The following is a 22,138-nucleotide window of genomic DNA, read 5'->3' as shown; positions in this document are numbered from 1 at the left end:
CCATCGAGTCATAAGAACATAAGAAATTTACAAACGAGAGGAGGCCATTCGGCCCATCAAGCTCGTTTGGGGAGAACTTAACTAATAGCTCAGAGTTGTTAAAATCTCCCGGAACACCCCCCACAGGACTCCCCGAGGGACACGGTCGAATGCTTTCTCCAAGTCCACATAACACATGTAGACTGGTTGGGCAAACTCCCATGAACCCTCCAGAACCCTGCGGAGAGTATAGAGCTGGTCCACTGTTCCACGGCCAGGGCAAAAACCACACTGCTCCTCCTGAATCCGAGGTTCGACAATCCGGCGGACCCTTCTCTCCAGAACCCCCAAATAGACCTTACCAGGGAGGCTGAGGAGTGTGATCCCCTATAGTTGGAGCACACCCTCTGGTCCCCCTTCTTAAAGAGGGGGACTACCACCCCGGTCTGCCAGTCCAGAGGCACTGCCCCCGATGTCCACGCGATGCTGCAGATGCATGTCAACCAGGACAGCCCCACAGCATTGTAGGAATTATTAGCTCAAATAAATTTTAATATTCTCCACCAATATGTTTGAAATTAATTAAAGTTTAATTAAGTATTATTTAATGCTGATCATTAACCAATTGTTATGCGGAATGGTCGGCTCCTCCAAACTCAATTGAAGTATCCCCGTAAGTCTGTTAATGTGAGACTTAAACGGGATTGACTAATTACCAACATCACTTATAACCTAGGTTAGAAGGCTCGTCCAGCGAGCTGCATCATCAGGTAATGTAAACGATTGGTAGCGAAGCTCCCCTCACGGCCGATGAGAGAGAGAGTCTCGCGATGTTTCAGGCGAGTTTGAGGTTCAGAGCGTGTAGCAAGATCGCACAGAGGCAGGAACTTAGTGTGAGTACTCAACGACGGAGGCTGAAGTTGTGTAAAAGACATGCATTTATTCCTAGCTAACACTACAACTAACATAAGACAGACATTACACCTAACACAAACAACAAACACGAAATAACGGAATAAAACAAACGATGTAATTATGAAAATGCAATGACCGGATTTAAATGAGTAACCTTAAATGGGAAATACAGTTTGTGGAAACATGACCCTAAAGTCTTATAGCAGGTTAACAGAACAGCTTAAGTTGTTAGAATGAAAGGAAGTTGGTTTACTTGGTTGAAGAGTGGGGGGGGTGGTCTTGGAAGTTGATGGCAGAGCTGCTGAGCTGATGGCACTCAGGAAGACGCGGCGTTTGGAGCAGTGGAGTGAAGTCCCTTTAGATTCTCTCTCCTGGTGAAGCTTTGTCTTGGGTGCTGTTCTCTGTTCAGCTGGGCCTTCACCGGAGGGTTTCTTGTGGGTTTCTCTTCTCCCGGGCTGATGTTCTCCTTCGGGCGGATGGTTTTCTCTGCGCTGGTTGGCGGTTGTTCTGCCCTGCTTTGTTCTGAGGTCCAGGTTTTTATAGTCTAAAGTTCATGAATAGGGATGACCAGGAATTCGAATCCTGGCCCAATGGCTGGCCATCCATTTGGCGGGCTTTCAGAAGGGGGTCTGTATCAGTCCTTTAGGGATTTATGGCCCGCCTGATTCTCCCTTTACTGATGATTTTCATTAAGCTGTTATAACTTTTGATACATCCACTTTTATGGTAATCACTGACCAGATTTGGTGATTTCAGGGGTGATTAACAATCAGTTTGATACCAAACATGCCATACCAGCTTCACAGGTACATACCTCATACCATCTGCATTAATTGATTAAACAATTAATTATTGTATCTATGTGACTGATTCACATCAGTATAGGATACAGGGGTTTTGGGTTGCACCTCAACAGATGTTACACTTTGTGCGGATATTACATTGAATATTCCTATTACAAACAGCACATCTTATCCATAGATAGGCGTGGCCGTTAGTTTGTGGTAATATCAATATAAGTTGCACATCTGGAAACAACATATTTTGTTTGGTGTGGCTTGTGCCAATTCATCTTCTCCAGAATGGATAAGATACACCTTAATTCAGTTCTTTTAACATAGCATGGTAGAAACAAAGAAACTTGGTGACTGTCCACCAAGATCAGATAAGGACCACAAAGGAATGTTGGAAGAGAAGGGGGGGTTTTTAACAAAGCAGACACATTGATTACACTCACTTTCCAGATTCTTCTGGTATACCATGAGAACATACATACAATGGTAGCTATACCTATCTATTTATTTAAATTTATATGTGTTCAAGTGCAAAGGGGTGAAATAGGTGATACTCCGTGAACATGGTTATAAGGGTGGCACACAAAACACTAAGATTGTCTAAGGACACATACAAACATAACGTATCTGTATATTGAGACTAGTAGTCGTGAGTAAATCAATATACAGGGTATACAAAACCCAAACTTAACTGAAATTTCCTTTAGGGTGTTCGTCTGTTGGGTGAGTGAGATGTAAGGCAGAGTGTATGTGGAGGGGGTTGTGTGCCAAGTCGAGGGACCCCTGTTCGTGTCCACTCTGCTTGTGTGTAGGTCCCTAAATCTTTGGGCAATAAAAGTTGGAGTGCTAGCCTCCCTGGTTATCTGTGTGTGTGTGTTTGTGTGTGTAACCCCCCTTTGGTGCCTCTCGTACCAGGCTCGGCCTTGTCTCAGGCCACCTGGAATTTAGGCCCTGTGATATGTGCATGTGTGATCCTACAGCATCCAGAGCCTTAAGGAACTCCGGGCGGATCTCATCCACCCCCGGGCTCGGCCACTGAGGAGCTTTTTAATCACCTCAGTGACCTCCGCCCCCGAGATAGGGTAGTCCACATCCAAGTCCCCATACTCTGCTTCCACATTGGAAGGCGTGTCGGTGGGATTGAGGAGGTCTTGAAGTACTCCTTCCACCGATCCAAAACGTCGAGGTCAGCAGCACCCCATCCCCACCATAAACAGTGTTGTGGTTGCACCGCTTTCCCACCCGTTTTCCATGGCCTCACCAAACTCCTCCCAAACCCGAGTTTTTGCCTCAGCAACCGCCGAAGCTGCATCCCGGTTGGCCTGCCTGTACCTGTCAGCTGCCTCTGGAGTCCCATAGGCTAAAAAGGCCCTTCTTCAGCTTGACAGCATCCCTCACCATTGGTGTCCACCAGCGGGTTCGCGGATTGCCGCCGCGACAGGCACCGACCACCTTACGGCCACAGCTCCGGTCAGCCGCCTCCTGACAGGGGACTCCGCCAGACGTTCCCAGCAGGCCCGCACTATACGCTTGGGCCTGCCAAGCCTGGCCGGCTTCCTCCCCCACCAGCGGAGCCAACCCACCACCAGGTAGTGATCAGTTGACAGCTCCCACCCTCTCTTCACCCGAGTGTCCAAGACATGCGGCCGCAAGTCCGATGACACGACTACAAAGTCGATCATCGAACTGCGGCCTAGGGTGTCCTGGTGCCAAGTGCACATATGAACACCCTTATGCCTGAACATGGTGTTTATTATGGACAATCCGTGACGAGCACAGAAGTCCAACAACAGAACACCACTCGGGTTCAGATCGGGGGGGGGGGCGTTCCGCCCAATCACGCCATTCCAGGTCTTACTGTCATTGCCCACGTGAGCATTGAAGTCCCCCAGCAGAACAAGAGAGTCCCCAGAATGAGTGCTCTCCAACACCCCTTCCAGGGACTCTAAAAAGGGTGGGTACTCTGAACTGCCGCTCGGTGCATAAGCGCAAACAACAATCAGAGCCCGTCCCCCCACCCAAAGGCGAAGGGAGGCTACCCTCTCGTCCACTGCGGTAAACCCCAATATACAGGCGCCCAGCCAGGGGGCAATAAGTACGGCCACCCCCGCTCAGCGCCTCTCCCCGCAGGCAACTCCAGAGTGGAAGAGGGTCCAACCCCCTTCGAGGAGACTGGTTCCAGAGCCCAAGTTGTGCGTCGAGGTGAGCCCGACTATGTCTAGCCGGAACTTCACAACCTCGCGCACCAGCTCAGGCTCCTTCCACATCAGAGATGTGACATTCCATGTCCCAAGAGCTAGCTTCTGCAGCCGAGGATCGGACCACCAAGGTCCCCGCCTTTGGCCACTGCCCAGCTCACAACGCACCCGACTCCTATGGCCCCTCCTATGGGTGATGAGCCCATTGGAGGGGGGACCCACGTGCCTTGTTTGGGCTGTGCCCGACCAGGCCCCATGGGTATAGGCCTGGCCACCAGGCGCTCGCCATCGAGCCCCACCCCCAGGCCTGGCTCCAGGGGGTGGCCCCGGTGACCCGTGTCCGGGCAAGGGAAAACGTGTTTCCATATTGTTTTTCTTCATAAGGGGTCTTTTGAGCCACACTTCGTCTGGTTCCTCACCCAGGACCTATTTGCCTTGTGTGACCCTACCAGGGGCATAAAGCCCCGGGCAACTTGAATTTAAATAACCACAAATATTTTAACACAAGTTTTATAAATGAGGAAAAAGCTGTTATCAGTTTAACAGTTTATTTCATTGTAAAATAGAAAAAATTATTTCACCAAACTCAAAGATCCACTGCCCCATTAATGGCGTCCAAGCAGGCCCTGGGCTCTGGGTTCTGTCGATGCCGCACAAACAGCGGGGTCAAGGCAGCCATTATTCCGCAACACGCCCACTGACATGAAAAGTCAGGTGAGAACACAGGGTTATGTGTTTTGGCTTAATGCCGTAGCAACCTTTCAGTGGCTAACAAATAAAGTTTTGTGAGATGTCAGAAATTGTGAAGCTTACCTAGATAATGTGGGTTATTTACTCCTACCCATGGGAGCATATGTTGTCCTTGGAACAAATTTTTACCCAATTACAGAAGGCTTCATGGCAGTGACGGCTGGCCCATAGGGGGCGCTCGGGCGCCGCTCTCCCAGATGTGGGGGGGGAATATAAAATATATAAAAATAAAAAATATATATATTTTTTTATCTATGTCAGTTTTACTTAATAGTACTAGCTCTTGAGTACCAATGGCTCCAAATGTATGCCATTCACCTGATTAACCTTGACGTACGTGAATGTTTTAGTGTATTTATGTTTTGATAAACATTGCATTAGATGCTATTCTCAGATTTTGTATCTGCAGAATGTGGCTGTGGACTTTGTTTTGGCGGTGACTGTCTGCATTTTATGGAGTTGTCAGCCAGCAAATGGAGAAGAGTAGTGTTCTAGTGAAGTAACAGTATCCAAATGCTGTTTAATAGATAAAGTGGTGTCACAAGCTAACAGGGGTAAAATAATCTGATCACTTTAAGAAAATGTTTGATGTATTTGTAATGGCATGTTGGACATGGATGACCAGACCTTTGCCTGGCACTTCAGGATCAACAAGAACCATTTCGAGTATTTACTCATAAAGCTGCAGGAGAACGGTGTGAGCACAGATCACAGCCATGGGAAACCATAAGTGCCTATTACTGTTCCTGTGGTACACGGCCAATCAAAACTGTTTTAGAGAACTGTCAGTCATCGGCACATCAGAGTTCTTCAGGTGCTGACTTTTTTTTTTTTTTTGCCAATTGGGCCCACCTTCATCTCTTCATACAAATGGATGTGAAAAGGCAGCATCTGCTGCTGCCTTCCAGTGCACCTGTGGCCTAGATGGGGTCATGGGGGCAATTGATGGTTGCCACATCTGGATTCAGAACCCAACCATAAGAGGGGGTGACTACATGAACATTAGATCGCTGGCTCCTAAGACATTGCTCGTAAGTGAAATCATTACTGATTTTAATCTTGGTGCCCTATGTCTTACTGAGACTTGGGTTAAACCAAACGAGATCTTGGCACTAAATGAATCCACTCCAGCTGAATATAGCTATAAGCATAATCCTCGACCCAATCGCAAAGGTGGCAGGGTTGCTGCAATATTTAAGACCGACCTAGGAGTGCGTGGAAATAGTGGTTATAGCTTTAGTACGTTTGAATTTATTATTCTAAGTCTTGCTAGCACATCTAAGTGTAGTTCTACACCTCCAATCACCGCAACATTGCATTGTGTATAGACCGCCAGGCCCCTATAGCAATTTCCTTAAGGAATTTGCAGATTTCTTAACAAACTTGGTGGTTACTACTGACAAGGCCTTGATTGTTGGTGATTTTAATATTCATATGGAAAATGAAAGTGATCCATTAACGAAAGCAATTACTACCATTCTTGACTCTGCCGGTGTACATCAGAATGTAACTGGGCCAACTCATGCCTGTAACCACACCCTAGACCTGATTCTTAGTCATGGTGTCCTGGTAGAACACATATCAATTATCCCTCAGAATCCTCTACTTTCAGATCATTACCTTTTAATATTTCAAATACAACATAACCCCCCTAAGGCCCCAGGTCAGAGGTACAATACTAGACGTTCCATAGCCTCATTATCCGCTGCAACTTTTCTGGATCAGCTCCCACAGTCCTTTAACCTTACCTCTGAAGCGTCAAGTGTAAATGAACTTGAACAGGTAACCGTGAACATGGTGGAATCATTTCGTACCACTCTTGATCATGTAGCACCACTCAAGAAAATAAAACATAGAGATAAGAAACCTGCCCCCTGGTACTCTAACCGTACATGGGAACTTAAACAAGCTTCACGAAAGCTAGACCGCAAATGGCGGTCAACAAAACTAGAAGTTTTTAGTCTAAGTATAGACAGGCACTAATGACTGCTAGGTCTATGTATCTCTCTAAACTAATAGAAAATAACAAAACAAATCCTAAATTCCTGTTTGAATCTGTATCTAGGTTAACAAAGAATCATTCAATGTTAAACTCACAAGTCCCAGAAGCTCTTAGGAGTGATGCCTTTATTGCGTTTTTTAATAATAAAATAACCACGATTAGACATACCATCACAAGCACGCCCACGGCTGCACACAACCACCAATCTTCTGTTAGTGCTAGTGTTATTAGTACTAATGATAACACCTTTGAATGTTTCATTCCTGTAGTGCAGACAGAACTCCTTAAGTTAATTTCCTCTTGCAAACCCACTACTAGCCTTGTTGACCCAATACCCACCAATCTACTTAAGGAAATCGCACCACTGATTAGCACTACATTGTTAAACTTGTTAAACTCATCTCTTAGGCTTGGATATGTTCCTAAATCTTTTAAAATGGCTGTTATTAGACCTATCCTAAAGAAACCAAATCTTGAACCTAGTGACTTAGGAAACTATAGACCCATCTCAAATCTTCCCTTCATTTCTAAAATTCTGGAGAAAGTTGTTGCTCACCAGCTGTCTTCCTTTCTTCAAAATAATAATGCTAACGAGCTATATCAGTCTGGTTTCATACCCAATCATAGCACAGAAACGGCCTTAGTCAAAGTGATAAACGACTTCCTTATGGCTTCCGACCGTGGCTGTATATCGCGATTATTCTTACTGGATCTAACTGCAGCATTCGATACTGTAGACCATAATATTCTTTTGGACTGGCTGGAAACATTGATTGGCATTAAAGGGACAGCACTCCTGTGGTTTTGTTCGTATTTAACTGATCGTTACCAGTTTGTCCATGTAAACAATGTCATCCATAGCCACTAAAGTAAGATATGGTGTCCCGCAGGGATCAGTGTTGGGCCCACTACTGTTCAATCTATATATGCTACCACTTGGTAACATTATTAGAAATTACAGTGTTAATTTTCATTGTTATGCTGATGATACACAATTGTATCTATCTGTCAAACCTAGTGACGCATCCCAGCTCTCTTCTTTAGCCGACTGTCTGCTAGACATCCGTTGTTGGATGGCAAGGAATTTCCTCATGTTAAATACAGAAAAAAACTGAGGTTCTTTTAATCGGTCCTAAGGATGCTCGTAATAAGTTTGTAAACCCCAACCCTAGCGGCCTCCCTACTCAATTTAAAAGAGTGGTCAGAAATCTTGGTGTCCTGGTAGACTCCGACCTCTGCTTCAGTGCTCACATAAATAGCATTACCAGTACGGCATTTTACCATCTACGGAACATAGCCAAGCTTCGGAAGATGCTTTCCTTTCAAGATGCAGAAAAACTAATACATGCCTTTATAACTTCCAGATTGGACTACTGTAATGCCCTCCTTTCGGGTTGTCCATCTGGATCCCTACATAAACTTCAGTTAGTACAAAATGCAGCTGCCAGAGTTCTCACAAAAACTAAAAAATTTGATCACATTAGCCCTATCCTGTCCTCCCTGCACTGGCTACCAGTCAAGTCTAGGATTGACTACAAATTACTGCTATTAACCTACAAAGCTCTGAATGGCCTTGCACCACAATATCTTAATGATCTTCTGGTCCCTTACAACCCTTCTCGCCTGCTTCGATCACAAGGAACAGGATATCTATTAGTTCCTAAAGTAGACAGGGCTGCGGCAGGCTGCTGAGCATTCTCTTACAGAGCTCCGCAGCTGCGGAATGGTCTCCCAGGGGATGTGCGGGATTCAGGCACACTCTCGCTTTTCAAGTCTAGATTAAAAACGCACTTGTATAGTTTAGCGTATAGGAAACCTAGTTCTGGTTCCAGCTAGTCGCTCACTCCCAGTCAGACTAACAGTATGAGGTGAAGAGCTGGGTGAGGATCGGTGTCATTGGCTTTGGATAAACATGCGTCAGTGCTGTCACTCTATCTTTACACTAGAGTGCTGATGTTCAGGGAGTCCCCATGCCTGTGTTCCCGCCTGTCTCTCCCTCAGCCAGATCTGCCGGAGCCTAGATGAATATTGCACTCGATCATTTTGCTTGCATTGCCTCTGGTTTCCTCAACTCTGGCTAATACACTATTTTCTTACTTCCTCCCTCACCCCTTCTGGGGTGTGCTGCCTGGAGAACCATGTCATCGAAGAATTTATGCCTCTGCTGCCTGCAAGACTACTACCTCCACCTCCGGCAACTACCCTCCAACCTGCCTGCCCTTGGCTCACGCGATGCCTCTCCATCCTTCCCTGCGGCTGTGCCACTGTTGATCTTGCCATCATGCATCAAGCACCCCGTGCCTGCACCGGTCGGCTGCTGCATTGAGACTGATATTTCAACCCCTGTATTAGCTTAGTCATATCATCTTGTTTTGTTTGACTCATCTGCCGGCCCCTGGAGGATGGGCTCCCCCTTTGGGTCTGGTTCCTCCCAAGGTTTCTTCCTCTTAGGGAGTTTTTCCTTGCCACCGTTGCCTTTGGCTTAGTCACTGGGGGGTCCTTACGTGGCAGAAATGTAAAGCGCATTGAGACAATGTAATGGTGTGATAATGCGCTATATAAATAAAATTGCATTGCATTGCATGAACAGGAAGGGTTTCTAATCTGTCCTTCAGGGGTTTGAGTGGGGACAATTCACTGACATCTTTGCTGGACCACCAGGGAGAGTCCATAACACAAGGATGTTGAGGGCCTCAGACTTCTTCAGTGAATGGCAGCAGAAGATGGAGTACTTTCTGCTGGGGGACAAGCGCTTACATTGGCCAGGCCTTCCCATTCATCAGGGCCCCAAAACTCGATAATGGGACACTCACTGAGGCAGACAATCAGCTGCGGGAGGGTCATTGTTGAGCAGGTGTTCAGACACTTGAAGTGCAAGTGGAAGCATCTACATGATTTGGACAACCCTAGAATTTACATTGTGGTTATGGTGCTCTGTGTCTTGCACAACACATGCATTGGTCATCTGGATATGTGCCCAAAACACCCACAAGGGTGACCAATGGAGGAGGAGGATGATGAGTAATGAGAGTTTAATTTTTGACACATTTGTGTTGTGAGCTAAAAGGAATGTCGAAAGGAAGATCGCATTGGAGGCTAAGGATGACGTTAAAAGTTTCTTCCAGTATTTTAACTCTAAAAGAGCTCTAAAAGCTGAAATTACTAATCTGCAGGATAGTAAGGGTCTTATAATTGAAAACGACATTGACATAGTAAATGAGTTCAATGATAGTTTTGCACGGGTATTCACTGTCGAGGACACTAGTAACTTACCAGTTCTTATTACTAATTCAACATCGTCTATAACTAATATATATATAACTGAAGCTGATGTTTTGCAAAGCCTAGCTAAGCTCAAAATAAATAAATCACAGGGCCCTGATGGCATCTTACCTATAGTGTTAAAAGAGATGAGGGATATTATTTGCCGACCCTTAACATTACTGTTTCAAAAATCCTTATCTGAAGGTGTGGTACCTTCTGATTGGAAGCATGCCAACATAACGCCCATTTTCAAAAAAGGGGATAGAAGTAATTTGTCAAACTATAGGCCAATCAGTCTAACTTGTATAACTGGTAAAGTTATGGAGGCTATAATCAAAGAGAAAATGGTAGATTACCTGGACTCAAATAACATTTTGAGGGATAGCCAGCATGGATTTAGGAGAGGTAGATCCTGTTTAACAAATCTGTTGGAGTTTTTTGAGGAAGCTACTCAGGAAGTTGATGATAAGAAGGCCTATGATGTCATCTATTTAGATTTCCAAAAGGCTTTTGATGTTGTTCCCCACAAGAGGCTCTCACTTAAACTCAAAGCGACAGGTATTTTAGGAACTGTAGCGACTTGGATTGATAACTGGTTAACGGATAGGAAGCAGCGAGTAGTTATAAGAGGCTCGATGTCACAGTGGGCCTGCGTTCATAGTGGGGTACCGCAGGGTTCAATTTTAGGACCACTTTTGTTCCTAATTTACATAAATGATATAGACACCAATATATACAGTAAACTGGTGAAATTTGCAGATGACACCAAGGTGGGTGGTGTAGCAGATACTGAACTAGCGGCTCAGCAGCTACAGTGGGATCTTAATTTAATTAGTGACTGAGCCGACACCTGGCAGATGAAATTTAACATAGACAAATGTAAGGTACTCCATGTAGGGAGCAGAAATATAAAGTACAGGTATTTTATGGGACCTACTGAAATAAAGGTAGCTGATTATGAGAAAGACCTTGGTGTGTATGTTGATGCTTCCAAGTCTCATTCTAGCCAGGGCGGGGAAGCAATAAAAAAGGCCAATAGGATGTTGGGGTATATCTCCAGGTGTGTGGAGTTTAAGTCAAGGGAGGTAATGCTAAGATTATACAATTCCTTGGTGAGACCTCACCTAGAATATTGTGTGCAGGTTTGGTCACCATATCTTAAAAAGGACATAGCGGCCTTAGAAAAGGTGCAGCGTAGGGCCACAAGAATGATTCCTGGTCTTAGAGGAATGTCATACGAGGAAAGGTTATTTGAGCTAAATCTGTTCAGCCTCAAGCAAAGGAGACTGAGGGGGGACATGATCCAGGTCTATAAGATTCTAACAGGTTTGGATGCTGTTCAACCGAATAGTTACTTCAGCATTAGTTCAAATACAAGAACTCGTGGCCATAGGTGGAAATTAGCGGGAGAACATTTCAAACTGGATTTAAGGAAGCACTTCTTTACACAGCGTGTAGTCAGAGTATGGAATAGTCTTCCTGATAACGTAGTGCAAGCTGAATCCTTGGGTTCCTTTAAATCAGAGCTAGATAAGATTTTAACAACTCTGAGCTATTAGTTAAGTTCTCCCCAAGCGAGCTCGATGGGCCGAATGGCCTCCTCTCGTTTGTATAGTTCTTATGTTCTTATGTTCCTGTTTTTCAGAGCTTTTCATTGTAAATGATTTGGTTTTCTTATGTGTGAGTGAGAGAGCAATGTGTATTGTTCATCAATAAAAAAACTTTGCTTCAATTGATTGTTTCAACTCTAACTCCTACAATAGGACCCCCTTTACGAATGTAGCGCTTTATAGAAAAAAATCATGGCCTTTCTCATTCTGCTTCCTTACTGTAACTCAAAACAACTGTTAACTCTCTGGGGTCGAGTATGTCGTCGGCGACATCGCGTACTTTTCGCGTATATTTCAGTTTATATCTCGCTGAAATCTTAATGTAGAATCATGAAAAAAACGCTGGCTAAATCCGTAATCTGTCTTCTTTTCAAAACGTCCATTGTCGGAAGTATTAAAGTTTTTTTAACTAGGTTAAATCGGCAAAAAAGTAAACCATGTCATCTTACTTTGTTTTACCTGCATCGGGGGCGTGTAGTACCGCTCTCACCCGAAGATCGCTATTCACATTATAAATAGCCGCATTAGCGCGTATTGAAATCGCATTCGCATGGTAATTTGATTAACAGCGCAACGGTGAAACGCGATCCAGATACATCCCCTTCAGCGCCATAAAAGGGGGTTGGGGACGTGCCCAGGTGACAATGGCTCATTCATACACATGAAAGTTGCTACATATTCAATGAAAGGAGCCAGAAATAGTGACATAAGTTCGGTTTTTCTTATTTATTTATCCAACTGAATGTTGCAACTATACCATTTAGTCATCTTCATGTAGCCAAGACTTTGTTGATCAGATATCCTGGATCAAAACAAACTGCCAGCATTGCTTACTGTGTACTTTTATTATGTGTCTGCAATTATTCCAAGCTGCATTTTGCAATGTCTATACTTTGATGTCAAATTACAAACTTAACATAAATCTGACATATTACAAAGTACACTAAGATAAAGATGAGTTTAAAGAAAAACAAATACAGTGCCTGACAAAAGTCTTGTCGCTTAACCAAGTTGTAGGAACAACAAATAATAACTTGACCTGTAGTTAATCAGTTGGAATCAGAAATGGCTTATAAGAAAAGGCAAAGCCCTCTAGATTATGCTTATTATACCAAAATAAAGTTTTGCATCATTCATTGAGTTTTGTCATGTAATTAGGACAGAAAGGTCAACTTTTGCCTGGACAAAAGTCTTGTCATATGCAAAGATAATGTAGAAATTATACATATACTTCATTTAGAATACACAAACATGCTACAATAACATCAGAACATAAAGTCATGGTGCCTTGGAAAAAAAAATTAATAATGTGTATGACTCCCATGAGCTTGAAGGACCACATCTATACGTCTTGGCAATGACTGAAATAACTTGTTGATGAAGTCATCTGGAATGGCAAAGAAAGCAGTAAATTTCTGCTGAAATTTACTGTTGCTAATTCCATATTTTGAGACAAGTTCATTGAATAGCATAACTTTCCTGTTTTGAATAACATGTTCTACATTTATAATCCCTTTATCGCGCCATAAGTATGGAACTCCAAAGTGTTCAAAAGTATTATGAAATATATGAGAATGATATTGTGAAATACAACTCATTATTGTGAAATATATTGCATTCTGTTATATAAATTTACTTATTATTAAGAACATAAGAACATAAGAAATTTACAAACGAGAGGAGGCCATTCGGCCCATCAAGCTCATTTGGGGAGAACTTAGCTAATAGCTCAGAGTTGTTAAAATCTTATCTAGCTCTGATTTAAAGGAACCCATGGTTTTAGCTTCCACTACAATAGCAGGAAGACTATTCCATACTCTGACTACACGCTGTGTAAAGAAGTGCTTCCTCAAATTTGTTTTAAAATGTTCTCCCGCTAATTTCCACTTATGGCCACGAGTTCTAGTATTTAGACTAATATTGAAATAGTCATTTGGCTGAACAGCATCCAGACCCGTTAGAATCTTATAGACCTGAATCATATCCCCCCTTAGTCTCCTTTGCTCAAGGCTGAACAGATTCAGTTCCGCTAACCTCTCCTCGTAAGACATTCCTCTAAGACCAGGAATCATTCTCGTAGCTCTTCGTTGCACCTTTTCTAAGGCAGCAATGTCCTTCTTGAGGTATGGTGACCAAACCTGCACACAGTATTCTAGGTGGGGTCTTACCAAGGAATTATATTGTGAAATATGATTTCATATTTTTTTTTTTCAAAGTCAGTATTTATTTCATAATGCCGTTTTTCATCATTTCATGACGCTGTATTTCATCATTTCATGATACCGTATTTCATAATTTCATGATGCCGTATTTCATCATTTCATGGCCGTATTTCATCATTTCAAGAAATTTCTTCGTCTGTCAATCAAGAGAGACAGGGTGGAGCCAGTTGTGTGATTGGTTGCTCCTTTACTCAGACGTAAGTAATAGCACATGACATATCGATTTAGGTATAATGGTGCAGTGCGTCTCCTATGCAATAGCTGGCAGTATACAGCTCGAAATAAGTTGCAGCACCGACAAATGTAAAACACTGGGCACGAATAACGTTACAGGTGTGACGTTTGTGAAGGACATGGCTGCAGAAAACAAGTCAATTTCTGAGTTACTCAGAGAAACCGCTTAGATTGTACGTCTTCGCCTCAGCCTGAGAGAGTGTTGCAGGAGCAGCGTACTGGTGATGAAGCTGTTCCTGGTCCAAGTTCACATCACAACAGCACAGCATTAACGTTACCAAATGCTATCACAGCTAGCTCCACTCCTCGGAACGCTGTTCAGGGTAAGTAACGATATGTTATTTCTGCTTGGTTAGTCTCTCTGTCTGCTCAAAAGGAGCTTTTTAATCAGTTTGGTCAGCCATTTTTATCATAGCAAAAAAAAGTTGTTAGCTATTTGGACGACCAACGTATTGCTCTGTGTAACGTCTATCATTTTCACGTTGTTGTAGGTAGTAGTTAACCGTAGCTAATAGTTTTTCTCAGTGGGTATAATGATTGCAAATAAAATTGCAATTGATTTAAGCTGTTTAATTTTTTTTATATTTTGCTTTTCCCCTTTTAAAGCTGAAGTCGCAAGATTGTTTGCCCCTTACAAAGCGAGGCCTTCCTCAACGCCACTTTCATCTCTGATCCCTAAATCTTCCAAGAAAGCACGCCTCGCCGTTTACACACACACCTTCTTCTGCTTAAATGATCATATGTCAGACACAGTGCCAGCCAAAGCAGTCAGATTTAATCTAGCAGCAGCTGGATTTGGGGAAAAACGGATTACATTCCAAGGTAATGCTACATGTCATATGTAAAGATTTAGTTTAACTATTTTTTACTGTTAATGCGTACCTTTATTGTAGTCATGTACAGTAAGGACTGTGTTTTACAGGAAGGAATGATGATCCAGAAATGGTAAAGGTGAAGATTGAGGATACCTTCCCTCAGCTAAAAGACACAGGAGGGTTTGAACTGCTGAGAATCTCTGGTACAACACGAAGCCGTAAACTATGCACAGTCTCAAGCCCAGACACTGGATATACAGTGGAATATCTCCGCAGCCCATTGAGTGGAATTGGACAAGCATTGATCTATATAAGGCCACTGCAGAAAAGTGTTGCTTTGGACGACGTGAGTAATGACTTGATTCAGAATTTATTTGCATGTAATAATAAAGTAGTTCAAATGGCTAGCTCAGATCACTTTAGCTGTTAGGTGGTTAGAAGCATGACTGCATATGAGTAATAATGTTTCTGAATGTGTATATAAGCAATTGTTATAAGAGGTTTCCGTATCATAGCTTAGGAGGTGAAATGTCAGTTTGTGTGCACAATTTGTTTCTGCTGCCCACATGTTGGCAAATCACTTTGCAGAACTGTCAAAATTGTTCTTTTTTTTATCACATTATACACCAGATGTATATTATGTTATCTTTTCCATATTGTCTGTATACCCCGATAAAGACAATGAGCTAAAATGCATTGGTCTGCAGTCTGGTTGGCAGTCTGCAAGATTTGATTTGATTTCTGGAGATTTGATTCTTTCAGTTTTTCACTCATCCATTCACCTTGACAGTAGGTGAAATGTATGCTTTGTTCCTCACTGTCTGTAGAGCCTGACAACTCTCCAGCAACAAGGACCTCTTACAAAATGCCTGAATTGTGACACTAACATTCCTTTAAATAAAATGAAAAACCACATCACTGAATGCACAAGGTAAGAAAAATCATTGAATTTTTCTATATTTTTGTATATACAGTATAGAACGTAAATCCACTTCATATATTAGTGATGGATGCTGAAATCTCTGCTAATTCCTCTCACAGTTCATTGAGTGGTGCTGAACCTCAGTCTGTTACTGAAAGTCAGGTGAGGCAGACCCGTAGTTCCACAGCAGAGGTCCCATCCTGTAACAATAGTGGTGCCTTGAAGCTGTCCAGCGGGGTAGAGGAAGCAGATGTTATCATATTGGACTCCACCATAGTCTCAGCAAGAGCAGAGCAATCGTCAGGTGAAATGGTAGTGCAGGAAGATGCAGCATCTCATCAAGATGAAGAAAAGTCACTTATAGGGGAAAAACCAGGTAGTCCATAGCACAGGAATAAAGTTAGGAAAATACCAGACAAATGGCAATGAATTACATATTCAACTATAGGATTAAATCTATTTCGCTTGATTTATGTGATCCATGCAAATGGGTGTCTTTCAGAGTGGAAATGTGAACAAGATGCAACTAGAGCAGCCTGGCTCTACAAGTTCGAATTGCTTTCAAAGTATGAGACCAGAAAGGCAGTAGTCCTGCAAATGGACTTATGGGAAAGTATTACGGATCAACAGAGATCCCTCATCTCCTTCTACAAAGCCCCAAAGGTAGAGTGGGCAAGCCCTATCAGCTGCAAACTGGAAGGTACTGTCTCTGTATTGGGAAAATAATAGAGATCTAGTCATTGTTTGGCTAATCAGAAAAAGTTTTTTTTTTTTTTCCTTTTTTTTTCTTCCTTTAGGGAATGTTGCTGTTGGAGAAGGGGTGAAGAGATTCTTCTTCTCAAAGGCAGTTTCTCTAGTACAGTCTGGTTTTCATTTTAATTTTGGTATGTATTTTATAGTTAGACTTTAAAGAAAATATGTTATGTGTTTGTGATGTGAATGAGAGTTAATTGTGTGACTACTTGGATTTCTCATACGAAGATAACCTAGCTGTACTCTTTTCAGGGAACACAGATGTTACAAGACTGTTTGATGGTGAGCCAGATCACTTGACTCCATCCACTTCTCAGACCTTGCTTGAGAGTGACGTTTTTGGTGGCAGGTAAGACAGTAATGTACAGAAATAAGAGAGAGTAATTCAAAATAATAATACACATGCAGCTGTAAAGGTAACAACATTACTTGTGTTACATTATTCTAACTGTAACTATAAAGATGAAAAGTAGATTGAATACAGATACAAGACACAGTAAAACAACATTTGAGTGTTCTATGGGTTTTCCTAAATAATCAGTGCACAAAGTTTGTTCTGACCTCTTGTGCAATGTTACACTAAGTGCATTTATTATGTTTGATCCTAGGAAGAATAATGGGGCATTCATTCATTCATGGTGGACCATGTGTGTCTGGTATAAGCCCTGCAATCATCCATATTATTTTTGGTGGCTCACCTGAAACAGCTACAGTTCAGATTGAGGATTGCCCTGATATTGATATCTGCAGCACTATTCAGCTGGTTTGCATTTTTGTGCCATTATTTTGAAGAATTAATATTTCACTAAATATTGAATTTAAAGACATGATTAAATAGCCATCATTACTACTGTTTACTATTTTTTTTCTCTCTGTGTCCTAGCTTGATGGCAGTGCTGAACTAACAGAACAGGAACAAAGAAATGTTCTCGAGCTAGCTCTGGCTTGGGACCTGCCAGGTGTCACACAAACCAACCGAAAGTGGCTGTATGAACGTCTACTATTCCACACTGTAAGTACTGACTTACTCTCCCCAAGAAATTTAAATTTTAACTAGAAAAGCACATCAAAACTTCAGATGTGAAGAAGTAGATTTTTCATATACATATAAAAAAATCTCTTTGGATGCCATTTTGGTTTGGTCTCATTATTGTAGGTCATAAGACGAACAAGCCGTCAAGTCAAACAGCTGAGGAAAGGGCTTAAGGAGACCATGGTATGGCCGCTTCTGACAGAAAGATCAGACATCATTCCTCTTTTCTTACCAAGGGAATCAGAGACTGCTCCCTGTTGTGAGGTAAGGTCACATCATTTAATATCTGAATAGTAAAGGTTTTTGGTTAATTTATGAAGGACACACATCTATTGTTGACACAAAACACCAATGTACTATTTTGTGTGCTTGGGCTTGTTGAACAGCTGGTTTGCATTTAATACGATTGCATTTAAATGCCACTGATGGGTTTTAACACTACAAGATTAGTAAAGCTATTAAAGGTGAACAAATTCAGCAAATTTTATCTAGTAGCATTTAAGAGAAACATTTATCCAAGGTGCTCTGTTTTATGCAGTCTATTCTACAAAGAATAGTGTGGCCTGCCACAGAAGATGAAGATGACGAGGAGGAGGAATGCTCTCTTGAGGACAAATGCAGAGTGGCAGGGTACCTTCGGTCCTTCATTGAAAATGGTAAGTCTGCTGCAATAGGTATTTTGCTATTGGGTTTTCTCTGATGTTTATACTTTGGTAAATTACATACTGTCCAGTGATCTGGGGCCATTAACAAAGTACATGTTAGTATAATTTTGTTTTGTTATTTGCTCCATACTGCCTCGTGAACAGTGAAGTGAAAGTGATTATTTGTTACACACTGTGAAGTGAGCAGTGAAATTACACCTCTGCATTTAACCCATCACCTCAAACCAGTGAACTAGCACCGGGAGCTGGAGCAGTGGGCAGCACACGGTAGGTGTGCCTGGGGGGCAATCTTGGTTTTAGGTGCCTTGCCCAAGGGCACTTCAGCCAGCCCCATCTGATCTGGGATTTCAATTGACAACCCTTCTGTGACAAGCCTGCTTTCCTAACCATTAGACCACGGCTGCCCTAATTACATGTGTTATTCATGCAATATGGCTGATGGCCTGTATGTACAGTAAGCGGTCATCTTTTAGAATATTTCTTAGTCAAAATAAATATAGGATGTCATTATAGTTAAAAACAGTGTTTTGTTGCAGCATCTTGGCCAGAATGAAAAGCCCTCCTCAAGTTTTGGACAGGATGGGAAGTCCTGCCGAGAGAAATGACTGTGGAAGTGGTTAACAGCAGTCTTCCAAAGTCTTCCACCTGTTTTGAAGTGCTGCGTCTTCCTGCACACTACTGTAACTATGAGTCATTTCTGAGGGGCATTCAGGTGTGCCTCAACTCTACTGAATCAGGGTTTGGTCTGGTTTAGGATTGATTTTTTGTTTTGTACTGATTCCATAACCACATGGAAAGGTTACACAATTTGTTCTTTTTTGCAGCACATTACTGTTGTGCATTACTGTTGTTGTGTGCATTACTGTATTCAATGTGAAAAGACACCGACAATCCAGTTAGTTCTAGTTCCTTTTAATACATCTGACTGAAAAATACACAGTAGTTGATCTGGCTTTTTTAATATAAATTGACAAAAGTTCAGAAAAGGAAAAAGAACTGTCAGATGTTACTGTACTGTGTGCATGCTATTAAATCTGTTCAGAGTTGACATGTACTGTACATCCAACCAAGAAATTACTATCAATAAATTGACAGCTGTTTAAAACAAATGCTTTTTTATAGTTATTCTCTGTTTTCCTTTGTTGACAATGAACTTGGTGATGCTGTTTTGAGTCAGTATTAGCTACTAAGGCTCCTGTCTGCACTCGAGCCATAGATGTAAAAACAAGAATAAAAGGGTGTAAATATATTGCATCTGCTTACTTTGAAGAGTTAAGGTGTGGTCTCAAACATAAGTTTGAGTGAGTGAACAGTTTGACAGTACACATCCAAAGCTTGACTGAATGAAACGTTGGTAGTACAGCAAGCTCTCGTTCATTCAGTGTATGTGGGAGCTGAATCTCAGGAATGGTGATCTCATTTGATGGGCGGTGATTATATGGTCCTGTCCAGTCCACACCGTAATCCTCATCAACCTGAAAGAGCATCCAAATGTCTTACTTTCATTAATCACTTTCACTTCACTTAAACATAAGCTGAAGAAGTGTTTCCTGCAGCTGGCCCCAAACTATTGCCATCTATGCACAGTGTTCTCATGTGACAATAATGGTAAATGACCTGGTAGATAGGATAAAATGAGAGAATGGCTTTGCAGACAAAATTTTTCTCTCGTAAGTGGAAACATTTTGGTACACCAATTGGCACAGTAGAAGTAAACTCATCTCCACTATAGATAGATTTTTACATACAAGAACTAATATTGATCAAATATCCATGTACCTGTGACAAATCTTGTCCCTCCTTTCTGTGCAGCAACCAGAGCTGCATAGGTGAATGGCTGTTTGCTGTTCTGAGCCCATGCTGATTCCATGCTGCCTGGAATGACTGAAGATGATTTTGAATGTGATGAAAAAAGCATCTGTGCAGTGCAAACAAGTCGATTTCTTCACCAGGGTTGAGCAGTCTTTGAATCTCCAGCTGGGTAAAGACTGCGTAGAAAAGGTCGAGGACGTTCTCATACACATCCCTCCACAGGCATTCAATGCTGTAAGATCATTTATGGTTTTTTAGGTATTTCTACGTCACCAGACTTCTAAGTCAATTATTAGTGTAGTGTTAATCCATGTGCTGTGAAACCAATCAATTATGCTCATAAACCATTTTTGTCTGATTGCAAGTGCATGTTTGAAACAATGTAAAACAGGCCATCAGTTTACATGTCCTTACCGCTGGTTGTGAACACTTCTGCCAGTAATGTGAGAGTTCCTGTTCTCTCCCATTGCCTGGACCATGAAATGTGCAACCTTCACATTTCCCCCCCCCTTTGTCTGACCTGGAAAAAAGTTTTGATCTAAGTTAGTGACATTCTGAATATATCTACGGTCTGGCACAGAATTTTAGGCATACTGTATTTGTTACACTACTTACCGCACTCGTGATGGTATTCCATATTGTCTGATTGCTGACAAGAAACCATCAAAAACTGTTGTAGCTTTGTTGTTGGTGGCAGCTTTAAGGTAGACAATTAACCTAGAAAAACCATCTATCCCACCATGTACAACAAATCTCCATCTGTCAAGGCAAAAATATAAAGAAATATAAAAGAACCATTATCGTCATGTCACCCAGTGGCGGACTGGGACAATAATTCAGGCCGGGAATTTGACTCCACTCCCAGACCACCTCTGCTGCTGCAGTCACCACCACCCTATTCATGTAATCTACTGGACTGATAAACTTGTAGGCTAACCCTATTATTGTAACAGGTAGACTACCAGATGCAATATAAATGAATAAAAAAATAACCCTTAACAACTCACTAGGAATACACCATTTATACTACCAAACCAATGACAAATAGAAAATTGGCTTTTTAAAAGAGATAATAAGAGACACATTCACATGTTGAAATATTTACATTTTATGTATTTTCAGTGCTCAACTCTAGTATATCAAATGTATCAGAAACACAAACACAAATAAACTTAACAAAACCTATGACAGCGTAAGTAACAGATAACAATGTTTACTCAATTATGGCATTATGTGGAACAGACCAGTAAGAGTAAACAGTAAGTAATTAGCACTACTAGTACACCAGTAGGCGGCGCAGTAGCTCACTGCTCTCTGCCATCTTGTCAATTATGTCATCTTTATCAAGTTCCATAAGAATCTCCTTCTCAGTTGACATCAAAAGGAATGCTTCAAGGTTATCTTGACTCAGGGAGGTTCTCAGACGGCTCTTCACTAACTTCAGGGTGGAGAAGGTCCTCTCACAGGCAACTTGAGTAATAGATAGTGTGAGGAGGAACTTGTAGCCCAAACCAATGATGTGATAAGCATCAGTAAGCAGATTGTACTGAGACAGGAGGAGATAGCAGCATATTGGACAGTTTTTGCATGTGGAACAACTTCTGCTTACAAACTCCACACTTTCATTAGGAACCTCAGAGCCTTCCCCTGCTTCATCATTAGAGGCAGCACCCCTAATGTTGTAGTTCTCCATTAGTGATTGTTTCAATCTTTCCCAGTGCTGTGCAAGGCTGATCAGTTCAGCCTGCAATGTCTCAAGACTGGCACGTTCATCAAATTGCAGTAGGCATTTGCTGAGCTCCTTCATGGCTGTCCCTGGAAGGCCTTTTTCTCTGATTTCAGGGAAGTTCCTAGGATCCATGCAGGAGACATCTGAACACAGCACTGCATTTTCTGCATAACGGCTATGAAAGCTTTCAATAACAGTGTCCAAAATCACATTGTGGATGTTGATTTTGTAGTCAGTGTCTGCATTAGCAATATGCTCATCTTGTGCCAGCTCACCTGGTTGCCTCTTGTGTTTTCTAATTCTCTTCTCTGGGAGAGAAGTCTGAACTTCAGCCTCACTGTCCTCAAGCTTCTCCAGAATGCCATTGGCCCATTCAACAAAGTCATCTGCTGCCCTCATTACACCCTGAAAGTCCCGGGCACACTTTCTCAAGCTCTCCTC

The 22,138-nt window shown here is 42.2% G+C and overlaps 1 protein-coding gene and 2 long non-coding RNA genes across 5 annotated transcripts in view; 2 read left to right on the top strand and 1 right to left on the bottom strand.

Moving 5' to 3' along the window:
• LOC140592358 (chitinase-3-like protein 1) overlaps positions 1-22,138 on the top strand; it is a 137,532-nt gene that overhangs the window by 62,741 nt on the left and 52,653 nt on the right. The gene's annotated exons all lie outside the window — the stretch shown is intronic.
• LOC111859253 (uncharacterized) lies at positions 13,972-19,265 on the top strand. 3 transcript variants are annotated; one of them, XR_011992755.1, is made up of 12 exons: positions 13,972-14,291; positions 14,575-14,790; positions 14,891-15,129; positions 15,611-15,714; positions 16,208-16,405; positions 16,503-16,589; positions 16,711-16,807; positions 17,067-17,221; positions 17,342-17,470; positions 17,615-17,755; positions 18,030-18,147; positions 18,693-19,265. It is a non-coding gene; the product is annotated as an uncharacterized lncRNA (long non-coding RNA). The 3 variants fall into 3 exon arrangements; XR_011992754.1 differs by having other exon boundaries at positions 16,208-16,368; positions 18,030-19,265; XR_011992753.1 differs by having other exon boundaries at positions 18,030-19,265.
• LOC140592357 (uncharacterized) lies at positions 19,254-20,720 on the bottom strand. Its single transcript, XR_011992756.1, has 4 exons — positions 20,584-20,720; positions 20,383-20,488; positions 19,936-20,144; positions 19,254-19,631 (listed from the first exon to the last, which is right to left on the bottom strand). It is a non-coding gene; the product is annotated as an uncharacterized lncRNA (long non-coding RNA).

This window comes from Paramormyrops kingsleyae, chromosome 8, assembly GCF_048594095.1.
Source record: "Paramormyrops kingsleyae isolate MSU_618 chromosome 8, PKINGS_0.4, whole genome shotgun sequence".
Taxonomy (NCBI): domain Eukaryota; kingdom Metazoa; phylum Chordata; class Actinopteri; order Osteoglossiformes; family Mormyridae; genus Paramormyrops; species Paramormyrops kingsleyae.
This window is presented reverse-complemented; position numbering and strand designations above follow the sequence as displayed.